Raw genomic sequence first — 20,244 nt, forward strand, 5'->3', positions numbered from 1 at the left:
TGTGGAAAATTCACTTTTCAAGACTGGACTATTGGCATGGTGGTACCAAAAGCAAATGTTTACTTGGATGCCCACAGTGGCTTATCTTATATTAGGTGATTGAAAAGATAAAGAATCTCAAATAATAAAGAAAACATGGTCTCTACCTAGTTTTTGTGAAGCTCTTTCTTCTAGTATGTACACCCAGGTAAAGATTAGAGGGGGGAAACAGGCAAGGCATTTGTTTTCTTATTCTGAGAAGTTTTGTTTAAGTGAAAAAAATTGGGGCTCAAATTTTCCAGCTGGCTCTGTTATTCTCTTTCTCTGGTGGTTCTCTCTGAATGGGGGATTCCAGACACCGTGACAGTAGCTGTTTTTATGGTGAGTAGGGAAAAGAAAAAGAAAAAACATCCTCAAAGCAGAAATGGGGAAGTCAGATTGAAGACACTTAGAATGCTGCAGTCTTCTCTGGAAGAGAATCATTCATTTACTCCCTATTGATAAATATGTTATTATGTGGCACACTTTGCTGAAAACTTAATTTCCAAAGCAGCAAGTTTATTATTTATATTTCTACTTAAAGTCTCATTTCTAATATTTCTGCTTCTTTAAAAAAGCAAGTTTTGGGGACTTGCATGTGGTTCCCCATAGTTGTACGTCCCAAATTACGATTCTTTGCTACTTGAGTAAACCTTGTTTTCCTGGTTTAAAAAAAAGCGGGGGGGCGGGGAGAGTTTTGTCTTGACTATTGCTACTAATCAGCTTTTTCCTTCTTAAAAGAATATTTATATTTCAAACATCTTGCATTACACACCAGGGAGTGATGCTCAGCTAAGCCACGCATGTGTCGATGCTTTGTCTCACAAGTAACTCAAGCGACTGATCAGCCTTGAAAACAGAAATGTAATCTCAGTCGTAATCCGAGCAGTACTGTACCACTTTCTCCGCTTCAGTTGCGGCCAACACATAACTTCCAACCTTTTCAGCTCTGAAACTCTGATTTGAGCGGCACATTTTCTTTTCCTCTCAGGCATTTTACAATTCTGAGGCTTGTTAACATTTTATAGACTCAAGGTCGTTTTTCTTCCTTTCTGTGCATTTCTCTTTCCAGCCAGGTGCTCTTATCAAGATGCGGGCGTCTTTGTGTTTTTAACACTTTTCCTTGAGACAGTCCCAACTCTTTGATCCTGTGCTGACTCGGAATCGTTTGCTGTCAGCCGTGCCCAGCGGAGATCTGGTGCGTCCTGGTGCTGCTGTCTGCCAGCGCCTGACAGCCTCGTCGGGGCCTCTCCGACAGTCAAAGAGCTCTTCCAACCCAGTGACATGTAAATTCGCTCCTTTTCTGCTGCAGTTTGTCACAACCCACATTTTCCAGCTTAGCTGCACAAAGGCAGGCAGGATAAAATCGTTCTGGGGTTGATGCTGGCCGTAATGTATGTGAATTCATTGTTTTTAAACAACAGCTACTCAGAACATCAAATTACTCACCTTGCAGCTAGGTGGCAGGAAAACTACCTGCTTTTCTGCTTGCTGGAGAGAGGATGCCACCGAGTGGCTTTCATCACAGGGCAATCTGTTCACCTGTGTTGTAGCTGTCAGAGGATAAGAACTCCGTGCCTCTGGAAGTTTTGCTGAGACTTCTGGGTATGTACCTAACTACACGGAGTCACAGGAGAACAGAAAGGCTCTGCAGCTCATTTCCTGTTTATATCTGTCAGCTTACCCCCACTAGAACTTATTCCCTTCCTCTGTACACTAAAAAGGTCATGAAAAAAATATGTTACCTAAAAAGCCCACTATTTTTTCCCCTATTCAAACCACCAGTAAGTGATTTGACCTTAATTATCTCCCGGTGTGAAATCTCTGGCAGTTGAAGATAAGGGTTCTCAGCTCCCATGAATAGCACCGTGTTTCCTGAGCCCGGTCACAAGTCAGTGTTCTGTACAATCCGAACATAATTCTCTGTTGACACTTGGCAGGTACCTTTTCTTGCCCTTGGCACTGGTTCAGTGGTTAGGGAGGGCTCCCAAGGGCTATTTTCAATGGCAAAAGGGCACTTTGGGGATGAAACACGAACTGGCCTTGGCTGGCATGGAAGTGAAACATTAAGAAAGCTATTTTTTTTAAATTAATTTTTGTGACAAAACATCTATAACATAAAATTTTCCATTTTAACCATTTTTAAGTGTACGATACAGTGGCATTAAGTACACTCACGATGTTGTACTACCATCACCCCCATCTGTTTCCAGAATTTTTCATCATCCCAAACAGCAACTCTGTACCCACTAAACAATAACTCCCCACTCCTTCCTTTCCCTAACCCCTGGAAAATTTAACAAGACTTTGGGAAGTCTCCACCGTCTCTCTCCTGATACCCTCAGCTCTGTGATTTTGGTGGAAACCTAATGTTCTTAAACCAATTATTCTTTTCCATAACCTTGGCTGCAGTGTTTCAGCCGTGAATGCAAAACTGATAGATGAAACATCAGAAAGGGATTTTTACTGAGGATTCTAGGAAATAAGGCCAAAAGTCATGGTCTCGTCCCTGAGTGATATGCTGGGAAGATGTGAGGTCTGTAATCACAGCAGTCATTTTGTCTCCTTGAGGGAGTGTTTGAAGCAGTCAGGGAGTACCCCACTTTTTTCTTAATTTAGGCCAGTTTAAATTGGTTTTTCTCTTACAATATGAAAAATCCTGACTGATAAACTCATCTTCAGGGAATTTAAAATTAAAATGAGGAAATGGAGGAGCTCATTTATTTAATATTTATTTCCAGATACCATAATCCATGCCTTCAGTTGAGTAAAAAGAAATTCTTCTTTGTTCTTTCAAGATTGCAAGAGAAACATCAACGCCTAAGGAAGGGCTCCTCTGAGTGTAAAGGGACAGTAGAGTGCAGTCATTCAGTACGCGGCATTTAAATTCCAGCTCAGTCACTTATTCGCCACCTAACCTTTTTTGACTTTTAAATTTTTTAACTGCTCTGGGCTTTAGTTTCCTTGTCTGCGAAAGGATATTAATAATGTTCCTCCTGTTCTGTACACACATAAGTTGTTTTAGGAATGAACTGAGTTCATATATTTAACTTCTTGAGAATACTGCCTGTGTATTACACTAGGGGCTCAAACAACAGAAATTTACTTTTTCACACTTCTGGAGGCTAGAAATCCAAGATCAAGGTGCTGGCAGGGGTGCAGACAACCACCATCTTGCTGTCTCTTTACGTGGTCTTTCCTCTGTGTACTTGTACCTCTGGTGTCCCTTTGTGTGTCCAAATTTCCTCTTCTTATAAGAACACCAATCAGATTAGATTGGGGTCGACCCTAACGGCCTCATTTTAACTTACCCCTTTAAAGACCTTATCTCCAAATATGATTACATTCTGAGGTTCTGGCGGTTGAAATTTCAACATATGAATTTGGGGGGATATAATTCAGCTCATAACAGCCTGGAACGAAGAAGTCACTCAATAAATGTTGGTATTATTTGTCAAATCCCTTTGGAATGCCTGGTGTGTGAAAGCAACACCGCAGGTTTCAATTTCACCGATCAAGACACGTAACTGTGGCTCCAAACTCAAAAGAAGGCTCTGCAGAGTAGGCAAAGATAGCTGAAAAACTAAGCAGGGCTCTGCAGAAGGATCACTGCTCTTTTATTCATGATGGAAGGAGCTGTGCGATTTCCTGGTGCTCAGGTGAGGGGTGGGAGTGTCACTGAGCCACAGATGGTTTCCATTGGCATGAAGACCTCTCACCCCTGGAATGGAAGAAAGGGAAGGAGGGAGAGACACAGAGAGAGGGGCACTTCAAGCAGAGCTAGCCATCCTGTTAAGCCCCAGAGGACACGCTACCTTTTTCACTTGGTGGAGAAAGAACTGGACTGTAAATGGGGTGTGAAACGTTAAATGTGAGTGAACTTTAAGCAATTGACCTGGTGTTTCTGCTTCATTACCGATTTCATTTTTTCTGCTCCTAAAGCCATAGGAAATGTTCCCAGCTACCAGTTCTTTCTAAGAGATGAAGAACTTTAAGAATGGACTCAGGTTAGATTTCCCACAGATATTCCCTTTCCTTGGTTTTCATCCCTTGGTTTGGCTTTGAAGTGAGAGAGAATCAGAGTCAGGAGGGAAAGGGCTGACTCCCCGCCTTAGGCTGGACGGTGAGCTGTTTCCTGCCTCACAGGCAGGAGAAATGAACAGATTCCCCGCCTGCTCGGCCCCATGAGCCCCACCCCCTCGCTTAGCGCTTGCCTGGATCCTTGAAGGTTTCAATTTGTCATTTTAACCTTCCAGAGGTCACTTTTCCGACTTTGCATATTTTGTTTTTCACATACTTGGCCATTGTAGAACGTATTCTTCCCAAAATTATGCATGGATACTCTTAACCTGCCTTACAAATTGCACTTTGGATTTGCAAAGGTCAGCGAACCAATGAAGATTGTGAGCTGTTCCACCCTGGGGGTTGCCTGCCAGGTGACGGCTCAGTTCAAGAACGGTTAGGTTTTTCTCCCTGCGGTACTTGTGCGCTTTTCTGAGTATTTAATTTCATGTTTACTCCTTAATATTTTAGAAAAGTGTGTAAAAAAATGAAGCAAAAGAAAGATTAATGCTAATAAGTTTCACAAGTTTAGTACATTGGGGACCAAGATGGAGATCTAGTGAGGGTTGATGTAGCCTCGACGGAATGTAAGCTGGTCATCTATGGGTTTAATTGTGAAGGAAAAGAACAGAAAGAAAAATAAAAATTCTGAAAAACATCTCATTAAGATTGTGTGGAAATGGTGAGGTGTAATGAAAAATCTGAGAATGTTTTTCAGTCTCTGGGAATCTATATCTGTTGTTGGATTTTCAACTTCAACCTCTTTGGATATTGACTGTCATTGGAATTAGAATCAGCTGCTGTCAGGTGACTAGCACTTGGCCGAGGCGGATTTTAATTTGCAACCCCAGTCAGACTATTCTTTTTCATTAGACCATTAACCAGGTCAAAATAATGTCTATTTATGTAAACTGTTAAACCTAAGCGAGATGAACTCGACATCCCCCTCCCCATGATCCCCAACCCTGGAGATTGTATATTTACTGAACAAAATTTAAGGGAACAAAATTTAAGGAAACAATGGCAAATATACTTTGGCCCTTTTATCACTCATCACTGTTCCCAATTCAACTAATCAATAGAAATTTGTATTCTTAATCCTAATTAAAAAGTCCTTTTCCAAAAGTAAGAGGCACGACTGAGGTCATAACCTTGGGGTCCAGATATGACCATGTCTCTTTTGTTTCAGGTTAAATGACATCTGACCCACTAGCAAGAAATGTGGGATTCCCATCTCAGGGCTTCCCCCTTCTTGAATGACTCAGCACTGCTGGGGCTTATGCAGTCTTCAGTCTGACTTAATTATTCTTGTGGTAACTTCTCATGATTCCCCCGGTATGCATTTTGAAAATTGTTTGTAAACAGTCCACAGATTGCCCTGGTCCCCTCCTAGCTAAAGGATCCGTGCACTGTTGTCCACTGCTGTCCCTTTCCCTTTAAGACGGGGCCCCCTCAGGCTGCTGCTAAGACAGGGGGCCCCCTCAGGCTGCTGAGGTGAGTGCAGCTCTTCTGGTGCCACATGCAGGCATCTCCCAGGGTACCGGTTGCCCCAGGAACATGGGGTTTGGCATCCGGCCAGTCTTGTTTCTGAACTCACTGTCCCCTTTCTTTGCAGAGGGAAGGGATTATCTCCCCTCCAAACCTGGCAGCTTTTCCTTTGCAAACCTAGGAACTCTGCAATATGACTAGAGGTCAGGAAGATCTGGCGGGTTAAACTGCAGGAGGGCGGTAAAGAAAGAGCGTGGGGAGATCCGCAGTTGTGGGCCGGGAGACAGGAGACTGAGATCTAGCCCCAAGTTTTCCATTTACCAGCAGAGTGATTTTGGGTAACCAACCTGACCTCTCCGAGGTTCATTTTGCCATTTTGCAAAGTTGGTGGGGGGCGAGGGGGTGTGGATTAAAGTATCTTTAAGACTCTGCTAAACTGAAGAGGAGAAACTATAGGGTATAACAGAAAGAACACTGAACTAAGAAACAGAAAGCTGGCTCTAAATTCTCTTTCTAACATTTGCTGGTTCTAGATGTTGGGCAAACTATACATGTTCTCTGACCCTCAACTTTCTTTCACAAAAGGATGATACTGCCTCAACTTTCTTTCACAAAAGGATGATACTGCCTCCAGCCTGTGCTGGTTGCAAGGACTGAGTTAGGTAACACAGGTGAAGACACTAAAAGTGGTGCTGGCACATAGATGTTCAGCAATCATTCATAGAATCCCAACTAATGAATCTGAAGTCCATGCTTTGTGATTATAAAAAGGACTGGAGGACCGTTTCATTGCTGTGGGATTTTTGCCTTACTTATCTTCAGAAACTTTGGCTGACAAAGGCAAATAAAATGTAAAACGGAGGAAAATTAAAAAGATCAAAAGGATAAAATGAAGCAAAAGGAGAGAGGAACTGATAACATCTTTCTGGACGTAATTGAATTACAGCGTGGGATACCAAATTTAGCTCGGAGTTTCTTAGCTAGATAAAATCTAGGAATACATTGGCTTTTATAATTAGCAGTCGAACCTTCAAGGAAACATGCATACTCCCGTGTAGCGTTTGGTTTGTAACATATAGTTGATTATGCCAGTCCTTACCTCATTACAGAGGGAGCACAGATAACCTTGGGCAGTGTCTTCATCTATGGTTTGGTAATTTATTGTGAACTAAAAATCTCAAAGATGCAGTGAAGATTTTTGTTCCTTTGTTTTGTTTTGGGGTTCAGAGAGTGGGAAAATAAGATTGGTTTCACAATAGAATAATAAACTGGCATTGGTGTCAGGAATTTGGATAAAAGAATGGACATGGATTGTGTAATGTCAGTGATTTCTGCCAGAGTCAGATACACTTATATTTTCATTTAAAAGTGTCAGTGCACAATATAAAAATGACCAATACTACGTATGCTGTAGTTTCATTTTTTTCAACATTAAATAGTAAATTGAAAAACGCCATGACAAGCTGGGAGAGAGATCATGGAAGAAAGGGAAAAGGCTTCTATTTTATACGTGTAACTGCACTTTTCTCCTGCACAAGGCACCCGACATTTTCATTTTGTGATGGGCCTGGTAGATTATGTAGCTCTTTCTGCTGGAGGTACTGACTGAGGTGAAAGAGGGATTCCCTCTACCCTATAAATGGATATGGGCATCAGTGGAGACCCCAGCCCAGCAAAAGTCTGGAAGAAGGCTTCCAAACATTCCTTACGATAGCTCATCTTAGCCTCTCTTATACTTTGGAGCAGAGTTAGAGGCAGGCCACCATATTGATTTTCTCAGCCCTCTGGTTGTGGGAAGGGCCAAAGCTGGCCGGGGCTCTTCTGGGCTCAAGTAGCTACATCCATTGACATCAGAATAACACATATATGGAGGGGAAGGTTGGGAAACATGGCCTTAATGAGGTCCAGCTGTGGCTGAAATCAAACGACTTGGGCCTCTCACTGTTGCGGCCTCTCCAGTTGCGGAGCACAGGCTCCGGACGCGCAGGCTCAGCGGCCATGGCTCACGGGCCCAGCCGCTCCGCGGCGTGTGGGATCTTCCTGGACCAGGGCACGAACCCGCGTCCCCTGCATCGGCAGGCGGACTCTCAACCACTGCGCCACCAGGGAAGCCCCAAAAGACTTTTTAAAAATCTGTAATCAGGATGCTGAAAGTAGAGACCAAAAACACCACCTCCTTGAAAATGGATTTGATTTACCCTCAAGACCACTGCAAATATTACCAGTTTGGTTAGATCCAGGTGAGTCGGGAAGAACATAAAGGTAAACAATTTTGATTGTTTGATTCTTGTTATTCACGGTAGTTATGTTGCATAAAGTCACAGCAAACCCTGAATTAGCAAATACTGAATCATTGCTTCTGGGAGAAATACCGGGTTAGGTTCCTATGACCCTCTGACATTTTCATCACCCCATCTACACAGAACTTTGTTTTATGTATGTTTTTGTTTAAAGACTTCTTATTTAATGTAAATTGTCAATTCATTAACATTGAACTCACAGCCCAGAACATTACATGCCTGAATGAATCTAACCTAACACATACATTTTGTCTGTAAGACACATCATAGACTCCTTGAGTTTAGGAATGCTAGACACTGGGGGCCATTAAACAGCAAAATGACCAACGAAAAGCACAAAAATGTGAACAGCATGGCACTAAAGAGACTGCACAAAGGACGGTCATTTATAGTAGGAGAGCTGAAATGAGAGAGCAGAGCATCATTCTGTTCGACCGCAGCTGGGATGTGTGCATCAAGGGGCTCCCATTTTTCACCTCTGTGCATATGCATGTCTGTGGACAACTGTAGAAATGCCTGAGTATTGATTTGGGGCTTTCAAATAAATTTTAGCAAGCAGACAAATTTGCAAATATGGAATCTTTGAATCATGAGGAATGATTGTGCTGAGGAGGGAGTACAAAAACACCAGTTAGGTACTTAACTCTAGTATTTAATGTAAAGTTTCAAACCAAAAGATTTTGGTCTCTTCCGGGAATAAAACATCAAATGAAAGTGAAAAGAAAAACAATACAAAGTGTGTTGGTGGCATGGTGGACTTATTCCATCCAATTCTTATGAGAATGAAAATCACAGTTATAATGGCAGAGCAGATAGAGGGTTTTTGGTTTGTGTTGCTATTGTAGCTATTGTTAACAAGTCATTCTGTAAAATTAGGTCACCTAAGGCATGAGTAAATTTTTCACGGAGGTGAGAAGTGTAAAAGACTGTTCCAGAGTGAATTACTAGTGTTAATCTCAGAGTTGAATAAACATCGCAGGAACAACTACTGGGTCATGGCCTGAAGAGATAGCAAGTTTGCTTTGCAGCGCTTCTCTGGGGAGCTCCAGATTTTCTGGGAAGGAGTGTGTAAGGGGTTCTGAGTCCTAGTTTCAAAACAGGGACTAGAAAGTAGGTTTAAGGATTTGGGTGCTCACCTTTTTGATGATTTTAAAGTGGGGCGTTGCAAACTGGTTTTGAAACCGCACAACTCAGATTGGGACTTGAATCCACGGTCCTTTAACTGAGATCACACACCTGGTCTCAGGACTTAATGAAGCTCAGGTTCTTTAGGTCTCATCAAAGAAAGAATTCAGTGAGAGATATAGTGATAGGTTAGAAGTGGATTTATTTAGAGAGACGCAGATTCCGTAGACAGAATGCAGTCGTCTCAAAAGGTGAGAACAGCCTTGGGAAAAACACACTCCACAGACAGAGCATGGGCCATCTCAGAAGGTAAGAGGCCCCGAAATATGGGGTGGTTAGTTTTTATGGGCTGGGTAATCTCATAGGCTAATGAGAGAAGGATTATTCTAACTATTTCAGGGAAGGGGTGGAGATTTCCAGGAATTGGGAAGAAAAGATTTCTTTATAATAGCAATAAGGCACATTCAGAGGGAAATTAGGTGCCTAAGGATCTAGAGATACTTAACACTTTTCCTTTTTTCATGCTTTACAACTGTGATTAACTCAGCACAGACCACCCTCCACCATTTCTTATTGCTTAATTAAGAAACATCTTAGAATTTTCTCCCTATTAGTTTCAGGCAGATTAGAAGGAAAAAAAATATTTTAACAGATGCTAAAGTGTCTTTCCGACGATTTGAAGATTAGGAGAATGCCTTTTATAGAGCTTCCAAAGTGTTCCCTGGCTGCTTCTGCCAGAGTTGAAAAGAATTTAGTGGCTGAGTACTTAATGAAAAGCCAAGAACGCTCTGACAAAGAACTCCTGGGCACCTATTACTCTGGCTCCAAAGAGTTATTGCAAATTAAATTTTATCCTTGTCCTGTATGATCTATATCAGGCAGTAGGTGTAACAACATGACTGAAATATTCTTGTCTTACACTGTTAATAAAAGCACACGTTCACTAATATATGTGTGCCAGCAGGAAATATGAAATGGTGCGCTCCAGTTGGAAAGCTGGATAGTGTATTGGCAACTTGGTAGGCAAAAGACAGGGTAAATACACTTCGAGTTTGGGAACAGGGTAATTACTGTTACCATCTGGTAACACACTCTTTATCTGAACTCAAACCTCTTATGTATTTTAAACACTTATGAGGCATCTTGCTAGGCAACCAAATACAGGATTACTTTTTAAGTGTTACCTTGAAACCTTTTCAAGATTGCTTTTGTCTAAAAACACAATGTCACATCTGGCACGATTGCCATCACCATAAAGCAGAGTTTTTTTAATAGTATTTATTAAGCACTTTCCAAAGATGCATAATCACCAGCACGAGTTGGTGTTCATAGAGAGTCATTAGTCAGCTCCAGCTTCAATATTTGTGGAAAAGTCAGACTCAGCAAGAAGCACATAATGAATGGAAAGCAAATACAAAACACAGCATCCCTGCAGCCTACTCTTTCCTCTGATGGACGGGAACACTGTATTTCACAGTGGAGCTGCCTGGCGATTTCTGAGCACTGTCTCTCAAATATTTGGCATGAAATATCATGAGCTAAATAAGCACAAGGAACACAGCAGCTAACGGGAGCCTTATGGGGAGAAATGGCATTTACTGTAATGACCGCAGCTTAGGAAATTGCCACACTCCACACTGGGTTAATAAAGGCTTAGGGCGAAGTGGAGGGCGACTGGGAGCTTGGAAGAAATGTCAAGCACCTTCTTCTAGCTGTCAGTGGGCGTCAGAATTCTCCTCTCCCCTCTTCTGATTCTCTCCTCATGGCCAGAACAGGGCTGGGGTAGAAAAGAACTGCGATTAGGCTAATTCAGCTGCTGGGATGGGATTTTCTGCACTTTAGAGGATGGGATGCTGCAGACAGAGTAATAAATAGGAAAGTATGATGATAAAGCTGTAATTCAGTCAAGAGGTTAGATGGTCTCTTAAGTAGCACAAAGCCACCGCGGCTTATCTCGATGTCATCAAGACCCCATAAGCTTGAACAGGAACTTTGCTAGTCAATATTTTGCCTCATTTGTTTCTTTGGAGTATGTGGAGTTGGGAAGAAAAAAAACATCCAGGTCTCCTTTTGATCAATTATTCTAGCCCGTATATATTTATGTGCATATACATATGGCTTAATGTATATCCTTCCAGAACTATGCATTCTCCCCACACCCCAGGGTATGTACAGGAAACACAATTTGAAAAATCCTGACAGAGTAAAAGCATATATGGAAATGAGATCATCACTGACTATTTTTCATGTACTTTTGCCTGCAGTGGAGTCCACACTAGATCATTTCCACAGGTAGGCTCTCTCCTTCCTTCATGCTACTGCACAGCAGGCAGAACTTGACCTCTGTTCTGTCGGAGCTGTGTACCTCTTCAAGTAACCACTCTGTGTTTCCAGCTCTGGTGATTTCAGCATTTTTCTTTTTCTCCACCTTTTACTGAGACATAATTGACATATAACATTGTGTAAGTTTAGGTGTACAAGGTGTTGATGTGATACACTTAATATATTGCAAAGTGATTACCACCATAGCCTTAGCTAACGCCTCCATTGTCACATAATTACCAATTTTTTGTATGTTGAGAATATGTAAGATCTACTCTCTTTGCAACTTTCTAGTATAAATACATTATTTTTTAAATTTTTATTTATTTATTTTTAAATTTATTTTTTATTTTATTTTATTTTAAAAAATTTGTTTAAATATCTTTATTAAATACATTATTATAACTATAATCACCATGCTGTACACTAGATGCCCAGAAATTATTCATCTTATAACTGAAGTCTGACCAACATCTTTGACCAACATCTCCCTATTTGCCGCATCCCTAGCCCCTGCTAACCACCATTCTACTCTCTGAGTTCAACTTTTTTAGATTCCACATATGTGACATCATACGTTATTTGTCTTTTTCCATCTGACATTTCACTTAGCATAATGACCTCAGAGTCCATTCATGTTATTGCAAATGGCAGGATTTCCTTCTTTCTCAAGGATGAATAACATTTCATTGTGTATATATACCATATTTTCTTTATCCATTCATCCACTGATGGACACTTACGTTATTTCCAAATATTGGCTATTGTGAATAATGATTTCAGCATTTTTCTATATCTTCTAAATTCTAGCTATGTGTGACATTGGGAGAGTCATTTAGCTTGTCAGTGCCTCAGTTTCCTCATCTGTCTAATTAGGACAATAAGAGTACCTACTATTTTTAAAAAATATTTTATTTTTAGAGTAAGATGAATTACTATATGGGAAGGGCTTAGAGGAAATTTAGGCATTGTCTTTATTGGTGTTTCTGCTGTTATTCTTTTTTAGTAGGTGTGGTTGTTTGGTCCTTGAGGAGAGGGAATATGTATTGATCAATTATATAGCTTCCCAAACATATATTATAGTATAAATATATGAATTGAATTTAGATCACTGGCTAGATCTTGCAAGCCTTATATAATATTATTTGTATCATATTTTTAATTCTACTAGGAGCCTTCATATTTATTCTATAGACAATGCAAATCTACACATTTATGTCCACCTGATCCTTAAAGCCTGAATTAGCCTTTGAAGGGCTGACTGATTTAATCAAAAGTAAGTTCCTTTCTGCCAGGGACCTTCAATCCAAGGGGTATCTTTTTATATGTCGGGTGTCAGCAGGTGGCACCTTTTATACCACACTTTGTTCTCTTTGGAACACATCCTCCCAGATGTTAAGGGAACAGTGCACAGTTTTATAAATCCAAGGTAGGAATCAATTGGAGAGTGCTGCAAGTAGTTAGAAATAATAATTGAATGAGCAAAATTTGTGAGTTAGGGTGAATTCCTCATTAACTCTATGATAACTTCATACCCATTGCTTCCTTGCATTCTGATATGCTCATTTGAGCAGGAGAGAAAGGTGGGGGTACGTTTAATGCATAGGAAGTTATTGGTGCCACTTGATGTGAACATCATGTCTCATGTGTGTTGGGGCAGGAGATAGGTTGAGAGCTATAGGTTGAGAGTTATTCATCAAAATATTCATCGTGCATGTGACTCAAGAAACAAAAGGAAATGATTGTACTTGTTTTGGGACTGCTAAGATCGCAAATGGAGAAAGCATGCTTCCAACTGCCTTCTTCCAGCAGCAGCAGATGGAACCAGAATACAACTTCTGGGGCTGCACCAACTGTCAGAGGTTTTGTTCACTGACATACCCAGCAAAATTACTGAAAAGCAGCAGGGGTCATTCACCTGGGATCAAGTTCCAAGTATGGTCCATTTTGAGATGTTTAGAGGTGGGCATTTGTGAGCTGGGATTATATAGTGTACTTGACGATGTCAGAGTTGTTTTGGGATTCTTGATTCTAATTCCAGATGTTTTTCAATAGAAGTAGGCAGGGTGAATTTAAATAGGAAGCTTAGTTGCCAGTAATATTACCCAGTAGTCTTCAGCTGGGTGGATATTTTGTAAAACTATAAGGTGTCATATGCACATTTGAGTGCAAATTGATCTTGCGAATAGCCATTATACGGAGGGTGACCGTGTAATTTATCATTCAAACAAGGGATACTCTCCAGAGAGTGAAAGGGTGCTATTAATAATTATATTGGGACAACAGATATAACTGGGACTGTCTCAGACAATTTAGGACATAGAGACTTCTTATTTATACCTTGTGAGTGGAGAAAAGTATTTAATCATTCAATGTACCACAGCTCCTCTGAGGTTTCTTGTGTTGTCTTTTTTTTTTTTTTCTCACTGTTGCGGCCTCTCCCGTTGCGGAGCACAGGCTCCGGACGCGCAGGCTCAGCGGCCATGGCTCACGGGCCCAGCCGCTCCGCGGCATGTGGGATCTTCCCGGACCGGGGCATGAACCCGCGTCCCCTGCATCGGCAGGGGGACTCTCAACCACTGCGCAACCAGGGAAGCCCTTGTGTTGTCTTTTTTAAACCAGTTTTCTTGCCACAGCACCCCTTTGCCTTTCTCTTTACTCCACAGTGCATGGTGAAAGCCTGTATTTGTTGCAGCAATTATACAGTCAGCTGTTCATGAGGTTGCTCTCTATTCCCACGCTTACATTAGACCCTGGACTTCTTGGAAACAGGGCACATGCATTCTTATCTATCTGTCTGTCTATCTGTCGATATATCTATCATCTATCTACCTATCTATATCTATCATCTATCTATCATCTATCTATCTAATCATCTATCTACTTATTTATTTATTTATATTGTGGTGAAAGCCACATAACATAAAATTTACCATCTTAATAATTTTTAAGTGTATAGTACAGTCTATGTGTCTCCTTGTGCAATAGATCTCTAGAAATTTTTCATCTTGTAAAACTTAACTCACTGACCAGCAACTCCCCTTCCCCTTGGCACCTCTACCCCTCCACCCCTTAGCAACCACCATTCGTAAGGTCCTCCCGCTTCATCCATCTATAGCATATGAAAGGATTTCCTTCTTTTTTAAGGCTGACTAGCATTCCATCGCATGCATCCACCACGTTTTCTTCATCCATTCATGCACTGATGGACGTGTAGGTTGTGTCTACCTCTTGGTTATTGTGAATAGTACTGCAGTGAACATGCGAGTGCTAATCTCCCTTCAAGATCCTGTTTTCAATTTCCTTGGGTATATACCTGAAAGGGTGGTATTGCTGAATGTGTTTAGTTTTTTTTTTTTTTTTTTTCCTATGTTTAGTTTCTAAAGGAAGCTTCATACTGTTTTCCACAGTGGTTGCACCATTTTATATTCCCAGCAATAGTGCACAAGGGTTCCATTTTCTCTGCATCCTCACCAACACGTGTGACTTTCTATTTATTTATTTATTTGATGGTGGCCATCCTACCTGGCATACGGTGTTAGCTCATTGTCATTTTGATTTGCATTTCCCTGATGATTAGTGATGTTGAGCACCTTTTCATATGCTTGTTGGCATTTCTCTGTGATTTCTTTTTAAGTTTTTCATTAACTGCCATTATTATATTGTCTGTAGCGAGTCTTCCCTTTGAGAGGAGACTTTCACAGTGAAGGTTCAGAATTGATCAAAATAACATAGACAATATCACGTGTTTCATTGTGTGTGTGTGTGTGTGTGTGTGTGTGTGTGTGTGTGTGTGTTTTGTTTTGTTTTGGGCAACACCTCGCGGCATGTGGAACTTCCCTGACCAGGGATTGAACCCACACCCCTTGCAGGGGAAGCGCGTAGTCTTAACCGCTGGACCACCAGGGAAATCCTCATGTGTTTCAAATGGCACTGGATTTCTATCCTTTTCTCTTGCTTCATTTTACCTCCTTCATGCCATCCTACATCACTCTCCCTGCTCGTGAGGCCCCATGAGGGGAAAGGTCATAGGATTTCTCCAGTGGAAGAAAGATTTTGGATGTAGGGGAAGTCTTTTTTATTTCTTTCCTGGAGAAATTCATTTTGCCCTCACGTTTCTCACGGCTCGTGCTGTATGTCTACTAATACGCTGCTCAATGTAAACTTTTCTTTTTTCAATTAAACATAAAAGGCCCTCAGGCTTAAAAACAAACACATGCACAGAATCTGGGTTTATCTTTGGCTGTAGGAATATAGCCTTAACATGCTAATTCATATGCAATGGTTCAAACAAACAAATAGCAGTGAAATCATTATGGTGTTATCAAAAAGCTTTTTAATAAAGCTGTTTGGGTGAAATTTCTTTGGCTTGATATAATTTGGGGACATCTAATTTTTCACACACAAGAATTCAGTATATGCTGATTCACAGTATGTGATTCAGCACCAGAGATGAATTAGAAGACTCTTTGGGGTATCATTCTACTAAGACTCGGCTTGGAGGATTTGTTACTGGGTTTCTGTGGCTGAGCTACTGGGGGCTGGTTCTATAAATTAGTGAGAGATTGATAGGAGCCAGAATGATTCACATTAAAGTCCTTAAGATGTGGGTAGATTAGTGGTGAGGGAGAGAAAAAGAAGCAGAAAAGGAGAGAATGAACAGACTGAGAAGACCGTGTCTCCACCAGGAAGTGTCTTTGATCTGGAAAATAAGGATGATAATTCCTGCCTACTTCGTGGAGGTGTGGTGAAGATTATCAAAGAAAATGAATTCGAAAGCTCCCTTGGGTGAAATGCTTTACGTAAATACAAGGCATTTGATATCATGAAAGAGTAGGAAATAGAGTTTTGCGAACCAACCTTCCTCTAACTTGATATTCACCTACCTTGATGAAATGTCCAAAGAGTACCTTTTAAAGTGGGATGAAACCTGTCATCAGTAACCTCAATTCTCTCAGGTAAGGAGGGCAATGACATGAGGTGGAATCCAACAATAAAAGGAGCTCTAACTCCATGAAGAAGAAAGACACATGGAACTCCACGATCTGGTCCTTATTTTAACTGAGAAAACTGTCGCAAGGACTTCGATTCAGCTGGGTCTCAATGTCATACTTTCAAGATGCAGTCAAGTTAGTCAACAAAGCAGCCAGACCAGTTGTCTGTTTGCATTGACTAACAGCTGGATAGTTTTTCTAATTTTTAAAATTTTTATTTTGATTCTTTACTCTTTTTAAAAAAATTAATTAATTTTTGGCTGCTTTGGGTCTTCGTTGCTGCAAGTGGGCTTTCTCTAGTTGCAGAGAGCAGGGGCTACTCTTCGTTGTGGCGCGCGGGCTTCTCATTGTGGTGGCTTCTCTAGTTGTGGAGCACCGGTTCTAGACGCGCGGGCTTCAGTAGTTGTGGCACGTGGGCTCTAGAGTGCAGGCTCAGTAGTTGTGGCGCACGGGCTTAGTTGCTCCGCGGCATGTGGGATCTTCCCGGAACAGGGCTCGAACCCGTGTTCTCTGCATTGGCAGGTGGATTCTTAACCACTGCGCCACCAGGGAAGCCCTTTGTTGGATAGTTTTGATTTATATTTTGGGTCCACTTGACTGTCTGAACGGACAATAAATTACAGACAAGGCTAATGTATAGGAAGAACCCCTGAGAGTCGGGCTGAGCCTGATTTGCTTTCTGTGGATGATTTGCTTTCTGTGAATATGATGTTTAAGCCAACTTGACAAACAAGAGGAAAGCAGATGTGGTATGTATGTTCCTGTCCTAGGCATCAAACTTTGGTTCACAATGGCTTTAAGTTCAATGCTATGCAGAAATCCCAGAATCAGTCGTATGTCTACTTAGGATTTTAATTTTGAAAAAAATTGAAAACAGAGAGCAACTAAATGGCACTACATCTTGGAATAAAGTTTTAATGTATATCCTCTGTGCAAGTAAACATCTGTGAATGCCTGTTCATATACTTGTTGCCAATTCTCAGAACACCCTCAGAAAATTCAATTGTGTGTGTAATAAAAAACCAAAATTATCCTTATATACTGCCACTTTTCTGCCTACTTATTACAGATCTCAGTTCCTATTATGGCCTCGCCTGTGTGGCTCGGCAAGCTAATTAATCTCACTGTGTTTCATTTTATTCAGTATAAAACGAGCATTATTATTCCTACGTCATAGAGATCCTATGAAAAGATTAAGTATATACATAAAGACCTTAGCATACTTCTTTGCTAAAATGTGCTTTAAAATACTAATAAGTGCCACCAGCAGGGCTGCTGTGTAGGGATGGGTCCTTTTAGGGCTCTGGCTTCACCAGGTGGTAAAAGACCAGGGTTTTTAAGCATGCCTTCCCCTGTTTAACTTTCCATCCATCTCCCACTATCCAACAACTCACTTACTAGTCCTCATTTCTGTACATCCTTACATTTGCTTTTACTCTGGCTGGAAATCTCTGTCCCCATGTCTGCACATGGCATCTTCTTCCCATGATTAGGTCACAGCCTGAGTATCACCCAGGGAGCCTCTTCTGGACCACTGGTCTCAAGGGGCATCTCCTCCTTAGTCACTACCCCATTTTGTCTCAGTTCTTCATGGCGTCTTGCTCTGGTACCCAGAACTGTGTCTGGCACGTGATATAGAGCTCATCACATTCTTTTTTAAAAGAATAGATGACAGTTACTGCCTTAAGTCAATTTTTTCTTTTATTTTAAAACTCTACAGACATTAGTTCCTATCGAAGGGCAGATGGCTTTATTCAAGGTAAATACTCTTCTGCTTCCCTTGAATCCAGTTTGTGTGTCTTCTTTCTGCTTCTCTCCAAACTTGAACACTCACTGGGTAAAATTTCTGTTTCCTTGCTCTGCTTTCTATTTCAACATGTGCAAGAACATGAGCTCCTTAAGTGAGCCACAAAGGCAGGCAGCTAATTCCTCCTGGCTTCACTGTGTGCTCCATTCACGAGCTGACCAAATGTGTTTGGCCACAAGTTTATATCAGCAAATGAATGTGTCTGTGGAATGGAGATGTATCGGCACTAAATTGGGAATGTCTGTTTGAACAGACAGAATTGTGGCTACATCTCTCTAGCTATTTCATAAGTTAGTATTTGAAAAATCAATGTCATTTTTCATATTTGTGTGTATATTTTGACTATAGTCCATTTATCCAAAGAGCGAATTAAAATTGATATTGTTGATAAGAGTGGCTGTGGTTTTATTATTTTTTTCTCAAAACCCATTTGGAAGTTTTTCTTTTCGATGAAATTGGTTCCAGTTTATTTCCAAATAGCATTTGTTAGATTCTGCTTTTTACATGGAATTATCCTAAAGTTCTTTAACTGTTTTGTAGAAATCACTTTGCTTAATAGAAATCAACATAGTAGTAATGTGAGCTAAATTATAATGTTGCTTACAGTTAAATGTTATATTTGTGATAACTTTATTTACATAGGTTCCTTTATTTAAAAGAGCATTTTTGAAATAAGTGATGTATTTGTAATAATCATGGTTAACTGTAGTAAAGAATGAATACTTCTGGGCTTCCCTGGTGGCGCAGTGGTTGAGAGTCCGCCTGCCGATGTAGGGGCCATGGGTTTGTGCCCCGGTCCGGGAAGATCCCACATGCCGCGGAGCGGCTGGGCCCCTGAGCCATAGCTGCTGAGCCTGAGCATCGAGAGCCTGTGCTCCGCAACGGGAGAGGCCACAACAGTGAGAGGCCCGCGTACCGCAAAAAAACAAACAAACAAAAAAAGAATGAATACTTCCCAGCTGGTGGTTTTGACAACCCGTGACTGGCACCTAGACAAGGTTTAGCATTGAGCAGGTGTTTAATAAATATCTGCTAAGTGAATCTTTAGCATGCTATACAGTATTTAGCATTCCTGAGAGCGTGGAAATTTCAGAAATAAAAAAGCAGTGCAATTCGCTAAATTTGGAAATTGTTAGTCCTTTTACACATTATCTTAGTTTTTGACCTCATTTATAAAGTACTGACATCAGTCAAGCTACTAATTTATTTTAGAGAAGAAACCAACACAAAAAAAGAGAGGTATAGTATCTTCCATACATGTTTGGAAAGCTCTAAATGTTCTAAAGACCTAAAAGTTCTTGATTTCAAAGGCCAAGTGTACTTAGGTGAGTGGTGCTGATTTAAATCTATGGTTCTTTTTCTTCTCTTTTTTAAAAAAAATATTGCAGCTTCTAAAAAGTTCTCAAACAAAAAAAATTCAAAAGCTCTGAAATTTAGACTATGACAATAATTAAGAAAATGCAGAAAGGGCACTGGTAGATTTTTAAAAACTATTTTAATACAAGATTAATAGCAATTTTCTATCCAAATCAGAAATGAAAAAAATCTTAACCCAAATAATATTCATTTGACAGTCACATAAAATTTTAGGTTTGATTGGTGCACACATTTGTCCTGCATATATGTTATGCATATGCACACAGAGACCTCACTACTACGCCATCTTGAGGTGTCTTTTCACAGAAGTACCTCATTACAAGGCAATGTCAAAGATTCCAGTACTTTTCAACTTTCACTGAGGCTCAAATAGCCCCAATGCTAGGCTGAGTCCTGTGCTGTAGCAAACTGTGTTATAGCAAGGCTCCAGAATGCATACAAATCAATACTCTCTTTGTAGAACTTGGCCTAAAACTAAACACTGGCTAATGTCTCCACCGAGGAGGAACACATTGCAAATTTGTAAGTTATGGTCTCCTTACTCTTCTGTTGGCAAAGCTAAAGTGCCCCTCCCCTCCTTTTTTTTTTTTTTTTAAAGTTAGAAGTCAGATTTGTTAGTGACTGTAAGTAAATGAAAATGAGTTTGAATTTCTGCAAGTTTTGGATAAGTCAGAACTTGCATTTGCTAACCCTTCCACCTTTAATCAAACCACCTGATAATTAGCCTTGCAAAGAGAAATAGTGAAAGAAT

The sequence above is a fragment of the Lipotes vexillifer genome, unplaced genomic scaffold, assembly GCF_000442215.2.
Source record: "Lipotes vexillifer unplaced genomic scaffold, Lipotes_vexillifer_v1.1 scaffold154, whole genome shotgun sequence".
NCBI classification, from domain to species: Eukaryota; Metazoa; Chordata; class Mammalia; order Artiodactyla; family Lipotidae; genus Lipotes; species Lipotes vexillifer.